The sequence below is a fragment of the Scyliorhinus canicula genome, chromosome 1 (assembly GCF_902713615.1).
Source record: "Scyliorhinus canicula chromosome 1, sScyCan1.1, whole genome shotgun sequence".
Lineage (NCBI taxonomy): Eukaryota > Metazoa > Chordata > Chondrichthyes > Carcharhiniformes > Scyliorhinidae > Scyliorhinus > Scyliorhinus canicula.
In genome coordinates this window covers 43,747,256-43,760,207 of record NC_052146.1, presented here as the reverse complement: position 1 = coordinate 43,760,207, position 12,952 = coordinate 43,747,256, and positions in this window count along the sequence as shown.

The window sequence follows — 12,952 nt, the reverse complement described above, 5'->3', positions numbered from 1 at the left end:
TGTGGTGATTAAAGTAAAGATCACCACTGTTTCAGATGAAGATTCTGTATTTGCAATCATTTCCCCTTGGAGGTTATCAGCACTGCTACTATTTACTAAACTTCCTCTTGCAACAAGAAAAAAAGCAACTTGGTCAGATTTCTCTACATCCTCCAAAGTTGTCCACTTATCTATTTCCATTACTTTGTATTTTTTATGTTCAGTGGTTTCTTTGATGTTAAAAGTATTTGTTTAAGTTCCTGCCCTTTTCTTGAGGCAGCTACTTGGAGTTGGAGGATAGGCTATGATGGTGACATCCACCTGCAAGAGTTGCTGATTATCCCAGAACCAACTTATAGAATCATAGAATCACCACAGTGCAGAAGGAAGCTATTTGGCCCATTGAGTCTGCACCAACTCCCTGAAAGAGCACACTACCTAGGCCAAGGCACCCAATCTATCCCCGTAACCCAGTAACCTTTTGGACACCAAGGGACAATTTATCATGGCCAATCCACTTAACCTGCACATTTTTGGACTGTGGGGGGAAACCGGAGCACCCGGAGGAAAGGTACGCAGACACAGGGACAATGTACAAACTCCACATGGTCAGTCACCTAAGGCCAGAATTGAACTATGCCGGCCCCTACTTGTTCTATGTCCTTTCTAAGCCATGGTAAAGTTTCTGATCAGTTCTGATGGGCGATTTCCTGGGACCCTCTGCATAAGTCTGAATTAGAATAGGAAACTTCAGACAGTTCCATGGTACTTACGTAGGTGGCTACCCAGGAACAAGAATAAAACCTAGTCTGAGCAGGATGGTGGCGCAGTGGTTAGCACTGCTGTTTCATTGTGTTGAGGACCAGTGTTGGATCCTGGCTGTGGTGATATGCATCACTGTATATACACAAGGGGTTAATGTAAATACACTACAACTAAGTAACCAGTAGAGGGAATATCAAAGATGTATATATACATAGACAGACAGGAAGTCATGGCACTCTTCACTGGAACGGCAGCTGGTGAGCAGGACACAGACAGGCAGCTCAGATGTAACATAGTATATTCGCTGGAGAGAGAATGAACTCATAGAAATAAAGCATCTACTTCAACTGTAGGACTACGAGCTTTATTCAGACAAAAGGAATGATACACTATCCATGTGTGGAGTTTACACATTCTCCCCATGTCAGAATGTGTCTCACCTCCACAACCCAAAAGAAAATGTGTTGGGTAGGGGGATTGGCTATGCTAAATTGCCCCTCAATTCGGAAAAAGAATTGGGTTCTCTAAATTTATTTTGAAAGATTAAAACCTAGTCGAACTCCTGGGCAACTAATGAACTGCACCCCCACCCCCTTCTTTCAGATCATCAATGTATATCGTGAGTATCTGTGGTCCCAATATTGACTCCTGTGGAACACCACTAGTCATAGTCACCGGCTGCCATTCTGAAAAAGACCCCTTTATCCCCACTCTCTGCCTTCTGCCAGTCAGCCAATCCTCTATCCATACCAGTACCTTGCCCCTAAGACCACGGACACTGACAACAGCATCTTGTACGGCAGCTTGCAAAGGCTTCTGGAAATCTAAATAGATCACGTCCACTTGTTCTCCATTGTCTTACTTCTACATCACCTGCCCAAAGAATTCTAACAGATTTGTTAGGCATGACCTCCCCTTGACGAACCAATGCTGACTCAGTCCTATTTTACCATGCACTTCTAAGTACTCTGCAATCTCTTCTTTAATAATGGATTCTAAAATCTTACCAACAATCAACGTCACGCTAGCCAGCCTACAATATCCCACCTTCTGCCTCCCTCCCTTCTTAAACAAGCATGTTATGTTAGCCATTTTCCAATCCTTCGGGATCCGCCCTGCCTCTATGTTATTCTCTAAGTCTGAATAAAGATTGTAGACTTCCAGTTAACACAAATACTTTATTCAATGGGTTTGTTCTGTTTCCAGAGCTTAACTAGATATAATACAGTCAAGAGGTATGACCAGTAAGGTAAGCTGCCTATGCTGAGCTGTCTCTGTCTGCTGCTGCTCACCAGCCCTGTGCTTCTGAAAGAGGCAGATCCTCCCTTTGGACTGGACCCTTTATACCCGTCTCTAATGCTGCCTCTAGTGATGCTGTGGCTGTTACATGTGTCTGCAGTCCCTGGTGTATGTGCAGATGCATATACAGATCACTACAGCCTCCAGTGATTCCTGAAAGATCGCCACCAACGCCTCCACAATCGCCTCAGCTATCTCCTTCAGAACCTTGGGGTATGTCCATCCAGTCCAAGTGCTTTATCCACCTTCAGGCCTTTCAGTTTCCCCAGCACCTTCTCCTGAGTGAAGATCACTACACTCACCACTGCCCCCTGGAAGTTCTGGTATGTCACTGGTGTCTTCCACCATGAAAACTGATGGAAAGTGCCATTACTTCTCCAGCCTCATTTTCCAGTGGTCCAATGTCCATTCTTGCCTCTCTCTTACCTGTTATATATTGGAAAAAACTCTGGCAGTCTTCTTTTTATAAGGGTAGCTTTCATCTTCTCTTCCTCCCCTTTATTGCTTTTTTAGTTGTCCTCTGCTTGCCTTTAAAGGTTTCCCAATCCCATTGCTTCCCACTAATCCTCACTGCATTGTATGGTTTTTTCCTTTGCTTTTATGCTGTCCTTGACTTCATCAGCCATGATGCCTCATCCTCCCCTTAGCATGTTTCCTTCTCCTTGGGATACATTTCTGTTGTGCCTCCCTAATAACCCCAAAACTCCTGCCATTGCTGTTCAACTGTCTTCCCTGCTAGGCTCCCTTCAAATCCAGCTCCTCCCTCATGTCTTTGTAGTTACCTTTATTCAATTGTAAAACCATTACACCTGATTGCAGCTTCTCCCTCTCAAATTGCAGGGTGAATTCTATCATATTGTGGTCACTGTCCCCTAAGGGTTCCTTCATCTTAAGTTCCCTAATCAAGTCTTCCTCATTACACATCACCAAATCCAGAATTGCCTGTTCCCTCGTGGGCTCTACCACTGGCTGCTCTAAAAAAACATCTTGTAAACATTCCTTTTCTTGGGATCCACTACCAACCTGACTTTTCCAGTCCACCTGCATATTGAAGTTCCCCATGGTTATTGCAATATTGCCATTCTTGCATGCCTGGGGCTGGTTTAGCACACTGGGCTAAATCACTGGCTTTTAAAGCAGACCAAGGCATGCCAGCAGCACGGTTCAACTCCTGTACCAGCCTCCCCGAACAGGCGCTGGAATGTGGCGACTAGGGGCTTTTCACAGTAACTTAATTGAAGCCTACTGGTGACAATAAGCGATTTTCATTTCATGCCTTTTCTATCTCCGGATTAATTTTCTGCCCCACATCCGGACTACTGCTGTACCTAACTCTCATCAGGGTCTTTTTTCCTTTGCAATTCCTCAACTCTACCCATAGATTCTACAACTTCCGACCATGTATCGCTCCTTGCTATCGATTTAACTTCATTCCTTACTAACAATGCAAACCTGCCCCTCTACCCATCTGCCTGTCCTTTCAATAGGACACATATCCTTGGTTATTTAGATCCCAGTCCTGATCCCCTTGCAGCCAAGTCTCTGTGATGCCTGTGATGAGACCATCAATTCACGCGACACGTGGTTAGAAGTGAACAGTGGTTTTAATCGTCTTACAACAGAGCCTGCCTGTGACACGATGAACTCCAGATGAACTGCAGGCAGGCTCTCAGCATCAACCCTTATACTTCCGGTTAGGGGGGAGGAGCTGTGGGTGGAGCCAAGGGTGGAGGCCAGTACAAACTCCCGTACACTCCCAGTGCATCTCCCCCGAGTGGTAGAGCAGCGCAACTGCTCATGTGCCGAGCTTACAGAGACATAGTAATACAGTGTGAATTACGCTACTGTCATTCACCACATTCATCCCCTGTAAAAAAATCAAGTCCGGCGGGGTGATGGTTTACAGATTGAGTCTGTCCGGTGGCCGAGTTGTCCGCTGTGATCAGCGGAGCACCAGGGTTGCAGCCCCTTCTGGTGGCTGGATAAGCACCATCGGTTGGGGTACGATGGCGGACTCCGGGGGCGATTCCGCCCGAGCTGCGTACCCGTCTGGTTCGACTGGGGACTGGGAGCTAGCTGGCGCGGGCGCACGAAAAAAATGTAGCGAACTGGTAGGTGCAGGGGCGTGGGTTGGGTGGAATGTAGTGTGAGGGGTACCTCGGCGGTGGTAGTGCAGGTGCTAGGTCCCGGAGGGATACAGTGTCCTGACGGCAGTCAGGGAACTCTACGAAGGCAGACTGGGGGTTTGAATGCAGTAGGAGCACTTTCTCTACGAGTGGGTCAGTTTTGTGCGCCCCGACGTCCATTGGAGTACTGGGCCCGGTGTCTTCAACCATGCGGGGAGCGAAACCTCCGTGGTAGTGCCCCTGGAAAAAATAAAGAGCAGTTCGCGAGGGGTCTGGTTGGTAGCAGTGCATAAGAGGGACCTAATAGCATGGAGCGCGTTGGGGAGGACTTCTTGCCAATGGGAGATCAGGAGATTCCTGGACCGGAGGATCAGTAGGACGGTCTTCCAGACCGTCGCGTTCTCCCGCTCCACCTGCCCGTTCCCCCTGGGGTTATAGCTGATAGTCCTGCTCGAGGCGATGCCCTTGCCGAGCAGGTACTGACGCAGCTCGTCGCTAATGAAGGACGAACCCCGGTCGCTGTGTACGTAGCTGGGGAAACCAAACAGGGTGAAGATACTATGCAGGGCCCTAATGACTGTGTGGGTGGTCATATCGGGGTATAGGATAGCAAAGGGAAAACGGGAGAACTCGTCTATGATGTTCAGGAAGTACACATTCCTGTTAGTTGAGGGGAGTGGCCCTTTGAACTCGATAGCGAGGCGTTCAAAGGGCTTAGAAGCCTTGACCAGGTGGGCCCTGTCTGGTCTGTAGAAGTGCGGTTTGCACTCCGCGCAGATCGGGCAGTCTCTGGTGACCGCTTTTACCTCCTCGGTGGAGAAAGGCAGATTTCGGGCTTTAACGTAGTGGGCGAGCCGGGTGACCCCCGGGTGGCAGAGGTCATTGTGGATGGTTCTTAAGCGGTCGCTCTGTGCGCTGGCACACGTCCCACAGGACAGGGCATCTGGGAGCTCGTTGAGCTTCCCGGGTCGATACATAATATCGTAATTGTAGGTGGAGAGTTCGATCCTCCACCTCAGAATTTTGTCATTTTTAATTTTGCCCCTTTGCGAGTTGTCAAACATGAAGGCAACCGATCTTTGGTCGGTGATGAGGGTGAACCTCCTACCGGTGATGGGGGTGAACCTCCTACCTGCGAGGTAGTGCCTCCAGTGACGAACAGCCTCCACAATGGCTTGTGCTTCCTTTTCGACCGAGGAGTGTTGAAGTTCCGAAGCGGAGAGGGTTCGGGAGAAAAATGCGACTGGTCTCCCTGCCTGATTTAATGTGGCTACAAGAGCTACCTCTGAGGCATCGCTCTCAACCTGAAAGGGGGCGGATTCATCCACCGCCCGCATGGCAGCCTTGGCGATGTCCTCCTTGATGCAGTTGAAGGCCTGGCGTGCCTCAGCTGACAGGGGAAAAGTGTGGCCTTAAAGAGTGGGCGAGCTTTGTCCGCATATTGAGGGACCCACTGGGCGTAATACGGAAAGAATCCCAAGCACCTCTTGAGGGCTCTGGGACAATGAGGGAGAGGGAGTTATGGGTCTGGACCCAGGACTCCGTTTTCCACGACATAGCCGAGGATGGCTAGTCTGGTTGTGCGGAAAACGCATTTCTCCGTGTTATACGTGAGGTTAAGCTTCTGGGCCATCTGGAGAAATCGGTTGAGGTTGGCATCGTGGTCCTGCTGGTCATAGCCACAGATGGTGACGTTATCCAAGTACGGAAACGTGGCCCGCAGCCCGTACTGGTCCACCATTCGGTCCATGGCTCGTTGGAACATCGAAACCCCATTCGTGACGCCAAAGGGGACCCGGAGGAAATGGAAGAGGCGGCCATCGGCCTCGAATGCCGTGTAGTGGCGGTCCTCCGGGCAGATTGGGAGTTGGTGGTATGCAGACATCAGATCCACCGTGGAAAAAATCCGATACTGGGCGATCTGATTCACCATATCTGCAATCCTGGGGAGGGGGTACACGTCGAGGAGCGTAAACGGATTAATAGTCTGACTATAGTCTATGACCATGCGGAATTTTTCCCCAGTCTTGACGACCACCACCTGAGCTCTTCAGTGACTGTAACTGGCCTCTATGATCCCCTCACGTAAAAGCCTCCGAACCTCGGATCGAATGAACACCCTATCCTGTAGGCTGTACCGCCTGCTGCGAGTGGCTATGGGTTTAGAGTCCGGAGTGAGGTTGGCAAAGAGAGGAGGGGGGAAATTCACAGCGTGGCTAGGCTGCAGATAGTGAGTGGGGGTAGGGGTCCCCCGAAGCTGAGGGTGAGACTCTTGAGATTATATTGAAAGTCGAGTCCCAATAAGAGTGGGGCGCAGAGTTCGGGCAGGACGTATAGTTGGAATTTAGAATAGCTAGCGCCTTGGATTGTTAGAGTTGCGACGGTGCGCCCTTGGATATGGACAGAGTGGGAACCCGAAGCGAGGGAGATAGTTTGCCGTGCAGGGAAAACGGGGAGCGAACAGCGTCTTACCAGATCTGGGTGTACGAAGCTCTCAGTGCTCCCAGAGTCGAAGAGGCACGGTGTACTGTACCCATTGATTTTGACCGTTGTCATAGAGTTGTTGAGATGCTTTGGACGTGATTGGTCCAGTGTGGCTGCGTTGAGTTGCGGGTAGTCGGCGGCTCGCTCGGCTGCGCTGGGATGGCCCCGCGATGAGTGCCCACTGAGGTCGCAGTCTTCAATCTAGTTTTCTGAGTGGGGAGAGGATGGGACCCAAGATGGCCGCCCCCGTGGATCGCACGTGGTGGGCGGCGAGGAAGATGGCGTCCAAGATAGCGGCCCCCATGAGTCGCCCGTGGTGGACCATGTGGTGGGGGTGCGCCAAGATGGCGGCCCCCATGGATCGCACGTGGCGGGTGGGGCCAGAATCGGGGCATAGGCTGCTGCGTTCCGGGGCCTGCGAGTGCGGAGAGCGATTACTCTGTGCCGCTGGAGTTTTAGGGGCTGGGGCCTTCCTTGCCAGGCACACTCTGGCGTAGTGGCCTTTTCGCCCGCAGCAGGTCACGTTGCAGGCGGGGCAGTGCTGCCGCGGGTGTTGGGGCTGGCCACAAAAGTGGCAGGCTGGGACAGCATGGTGGCTGGCTGGCCGCGCGGCGCAGTCCTGGGGGAGTCACTGGTCGGGGGCCCATGACAGGATCGTGCAGTCAGCAGGAAACGAGGTGAGGCTACGAAATTAGACCTCCATAGTGGTAGCGAGTTCAACAGTATCTTCTAAATTTAGGGCTCCCTTCTCCAGCAGTTGCTGGCGCACGTAATTAGATCTAAGGCCTGCAACAAAGACATCGCGGACAGCAAGTTCTGTATGCTCTGTAGCAGTTACAGCCTGATAATTACAGTCCCGGGTTAAGGCTTTTAAGTCTCTGAGGAATTCTTCTAGCGATTCTGTAGGGCGCTGGCGGCGAGTAGTAAAAACGTGGCGCGCGTAGACCTCATTAATAGGCCTCACGTACATTCTGTCGAGTAGGGCCAGGGCCTCTGTATATGAGCCGGTACAGTTTAGCTGAGTAGATATACGATGGCTCACCCTCGCGTGCAGTAGACTGAGTTTCTGCTCCTCCGTCGTTTCTGGGGTGCTTGCTTCAGCCAGGTAGGCCTTAAAACATCGGAGCCAATGTGAAAAGATTTATTTCGCCTCTGCATCCTGCAGGTCGAGTTCCAGTCGGTTAGGCTTGAGGGCTGATTCCATGGTCATTCCTTACTGTTTCTTAAGAAGATTAAATTGATGAGACCATCAATTCACGCGACACGTGGTTAGAAGTGAACAGTGGTTTTCATCGTCTTACAACAGAGCCTGCCTGTGACACGATGAACTCCAGATGAACTGCAGGCAGGCTCTCAGCATCAACCTTTATACTTCCAGTTCGGGGGGGGGAGCCGTGAGTGGAGCCAAAGGTGGAGCCCAGTACAAACTCCCATACATTCCCAGTGCATTTCCCCCTAGTGGCAGAGCAGCGCAACTGCTCGTGTGCCGAGCTGACAGAGACATAGTAATAGTGTGAATTACGCTACTGTGTTTCACCACAGCCTGCATCATACCCGCCAATTTCAATATACGCAACAAGCTCATTTACCTTGTTCTTGCGCATTTACTGTGCACATTTAGGACAACACCCTTTCTCCTGCGTTGACCCCCCCCCCCCCCCCCCCCCCCACACCCCCTCACCCACCTTCTCATAGTTGTCCTATTTAGTTTAAAGCCCTATCTACTGCCCTAGTTATGTGATTTGCCAGGACTCTGGTCCCAGCTTTATTTGGCGAAGGCAATCCCATCGGAATAGCTCCCTCCTTCCCCAGTACCGATGCCAATGTCCCATGAATTCAAATCCATTTCTCCCACACCAACATTTGAGCCATTCATTTACTTCTTTAATCTTATTAACTCTGTGCCAATTAGCTCGTGGCTCAAGCAGTAATCCTGAGATTATTACCCTTTTAGTTCTGCTTTTTAAATTTATATTTTTTTAAAATAATTTTAATTCATTCAAATTTTTCAACAACAAATTTTGTCCCAACAATAAAGTAAACAAGATGTAGAAATAAACAGAAAGAATAACCCCCCCTCCCCCAATACAAAGCAGTAAATTAATAACAATACAAACAAGAAAAAAATAGCAAACGCACCGTCGCAAAAACAAACCCCCTTAACAGACCCCGAACCCACCCCCCGTTACCCTCCCCCGGGTTGCTGCTGAGATTGACCACCCTCTAACCCGCCGCCAGAAAATCGAGAAAGGGCTGCCATCGCCGGAAGAACCCCTGTACCGACCCCCTCAGGGCAAACTTAACCTTCTCCAGCCTGATGAACCTGGCCGTGTCGTTAATCCAGGCCTCCGAGCTCGGGGGCTTCGCGTCCCTCCACTGTAAGAGAATCCTACGCCGGGCTACTAGAGACGCAAAGGCCAGGGTACCGGCCTCTCTCGCCTCCTGCACTCCCGGCTCCGATGCTACCCCAAAGATCGCGAGCCCCCAGCCTGGTTCCACCCTGGAACCGACCACCTTGGACAAGGCCCCCGCCACCCCCTTCCAGAACCCCTCCAACGCCGGACACGCCCAGAACATGCGGGTGTGGTTCGCCGGGCCTCCCGAACACCTCCCACACCTGTCCTCACCCCCAAAGAACCAGCTCATCCTGGCCCCAGTCATGTGCGCCCTATGCAGCACCTTCAGCTGAATTAAGCTGAGCCGTGCGCAAGAAGAGGACAAGTTCACCCTCCCCAGGGCGTCCGCCCACGCCCATCGTCGATCTCCTCCCCTAGCTCCTCCTCCCACTTCGCTTTCAGCTCTTCCACCGAGGCCTCCTCCATCACCTGATAAATTGCCGAGATCCTACCCTCACCGACCCACGTCCCCGAGAGCACCCTATCCTGCACCCCCCTTGGTGGCAATAGCGGAAACTCCGCCACATGCCGCTTGACAAACGCCCTAATCTGCATATACCTGAAAATATTCCCGGGGGGAGACCCCACTTCCCCTCCAACACCTCTAAAGTCACAAACTTCCCATCGAGGAAAAGGTCCCTCATCAGCCTGATGCCTGCCCTATGCCAACTCAAAACCCACCATCTATTCTCCCTGGTGCAAACCAGTGATTGCCCCGTAACGGGGCCCACACTGAGGCCTTCACTTCCCCCCTATGCCGCCTCCACTGCCCCCAAATTTTGAGGGAAGCCACCACTACTGGACTCGTAGAGTACCTTGCTGGGGGGAGTGGGAGCGGGGCCGTCACCAGTGCCTCCAAACTCGTGCCCACACAGGACGCCACCTCCAACCTCTTCCATGCGGCACCACCCCCTCCATCACCCACCTTCGAATCATTGCCACGTTCACAGCCCAGTAATACCCACACAAGTTGGGCAATGCCAAGCCCCCTACCTCCCTGCCTCGCTCCAGGAATACCCTCCTCACTCTCGGGGTCTTCCACGCCCACACGAACCCCAGAATGCTCTTATTGACCCTCTTAAAAAAAGCCTTTGGAATCAATATGGTGAGGCACTGGAAAAGAAACAAAAACCTCGGGAGCACCGTCATCTTAACTGACTGGACCCTACCCGCCAAAGAGAGTGGCAGCGCATCCCACCTCCTGAACTCCTCCTCCATCTGTTCCACCAGCCTCGAAAAGTTTAGCCTATGCAGGGCCCCCCCCAGCTCCTAGCTATCTGGACCCCAAGATATCTAAAGTTCCTCTCCGCCCTCTTCAACGGGAGCTCCCCTATCTCCCTCTCCTGGTCCCCAATGTGCAGCACAAACAGCTCACTCTTCCCCACGTTGAGCTTGTAGCCCGAAAAATCCCCAAACTCCCCAAGTATCCTCAACACCTCTGGCATCCTCCCCGCTTGATGGGCGATGTACAACAGTAAATCATCTGCGTACAGCGACAACCGGTGCTCCCCCCCCCCCCCCCCCCCCCGCCCCCCGCCCCCCCGCACAATCCCCCTCCAGTTCTTCGAGTCCCTCAGCGCCATGGCCAAGGGCTCAATCGCTAACGCGAAGAGCAGGGGAGACAAGGGGAACCCCCGCCTCGTCCCCGGGATAGCCGAAGGTCTTCCGACCTCCTCCCATTTGTCACCACACTCGCTACCGGGGAGCTATACAGCAGCCTCACCCAGCTAATGAATCCCTCACCAAACCCAAACGTCCTCAGCACTTCCCACAGGTAACTCCACTCCACTCTGTCAAAAGCTTTCTCCGCATCCATCGATGCCACTATTTCCGCCTCCCCATCCGCCGACGCCATCATCATAACATTAAGAGCCGCCGAACATTGACATTCAGCTGCCTCCCCTTCACAAACCCCGGTTGGTCCTCATGGATAACCATCGGGACCACATCTTCCACCCTCCTGGACAGTATCTTAGCCAACAACTTTACGTCCACGGTGAGGAGCGAAATCGGCCTGTAAGACCCACACTGGAGGGGGTCCTTATCCCGCTTCAGGATCAGTGAGATTATTGCTCTGGACATCGTCGGGGGCACAGCCCCCCACCTCATTCAGGGTCCTCACAACAGCGGGCCCAGCAGATCTGAAAACGTCTTATAAAACTCCACCGGGAACCCGTCAGGTCCCGGTGCTTTCCCTGTCTGCATGCTCCCCAGTGCCTCCATCAGCTCCTCCAACTCGACTGGGGCCCCCAGACCCTCCATCCGCTCATCCTCTACTCTTGGGAACTCCAGCTTATCCAAAAAGCGGTCCATCCCGCCCACCTCCCTAGGGGGCACCACCCGGTACAGCCCCTAGTAAAAGGATCTGAACACCCCATTAATGTCCCTGCCACTCCGCACCAGGTTCCCTCCTCCATCTGTGACTCCCCGTATCTCTCTCGCTGCCTCCCGCTTCCGGAGCTGGTGGGCCAGCATCCGACTTGCCTTCTCCCCGTACTGATATACCGCCCCCTGCGCCTTCCCCCACTGCGCCTCCACCTTCGGGTGGTCAGTATATCGACCTCCGCTTGGAGACTGCAACGCTTCCTCAAAAGCCCCTCCTCCGGGACATCCGTATACCTCCTGTTCACCCTTACCATTTCTTCCACCAACCTCTCCCTCTCCACCCTCTCCCTGTGTGCCCGAATGGATATCAGCTCCCCTCTAACCACCGCCTTCAGCGCTTCCCAAACCACCCCCACTTGCATCTCCCCGTTGTCATTGGCTTCCAAATACCCCTCTATACCCCTACAGACCCGTCCACATACATCCTCCTCTGCCAGAAGCCCCACGTCTAACCTCCACAGCGGGCGCTGATCCTTCCTCTCCCCCAGCTTCAGGTCCACCGAATGCGGAGCATGGTCAGATATGGCTATCATCGAATACTCCATCCCACCACTCGTGGGATTAGCGCCCTGCTGAGAACAAAAAAGTCAATCCGGGAATAAGCCTTGAGGACATGGGAGGAAAAAGGAGAACTCCCTACCTCCCGGCCTCAAAAACCTCCAAGGGTCTACCCCTCCCATCTGATCCATGAACCCCATCAGCACCGAAGCTGTCGCCGGCCTCTTGCCCGTCCTAGACTTCGAACGATCCAGAGCCGGATCCAACACAGTATTAAAGTTCCCTCCCAAGATCCCTCTCCAGGTCCGGGATCCGGCTCAACATTCGCCGCATGAAGCCCGCATCGTCCCAGTTGGGGGCGTACACGTTAACCAGAACCACCCGCTCCCCGTGAAGTCTACCACTCACCATTACGTATCTCCCTGCACTGTCCGCCACCACACTCAACGCCACAAATAACAAGCTCTTGCCAACTAAAATCGCAACCCCTCGTTTCTTTGCATCTAACCCCGAATGAAACACATGCCCCACCCAGCCTCTTCTCAGCCTCACCTGATCCGCCACCTTAAGGTGCGTCTCCTGGAGCACAGCCACGTCCGCTCCCAGCCCCTTCAGGTGCGCCAAGACCTGGGACCGCTTCACCGGTCCATTCAGCCCCTCACGTTCCATGTGACCAGCCAAACCTGGGGGGTCTTCCCCCTCCCTCTACGCCGGTCAGCCATAGCTCTCCCTCAGCTCACCACGTGCCGCAGAACCCCCCAGGCCCGTTCCCCACGGTGGCAGACCCCCTCCCAACCCCCCCCCCCCCCAACCCCTCCCCCCCCCCCCCCCCCCCCATCACCAGCAATTCCCCTACGGCCCCCTGCAGCAGCAACCCGGTACCCCCCCCCCCCCCCCCCAAGCTGCGTAACCCCTTCCATGGCACTTCCGTAAGTCAGCCGACTCCTGCTGACCCCGGCTGCTCTCGCCATCCCAACGACCCCCCCCCCCGGATGCAATACAACCACCATTCCCCCTCTC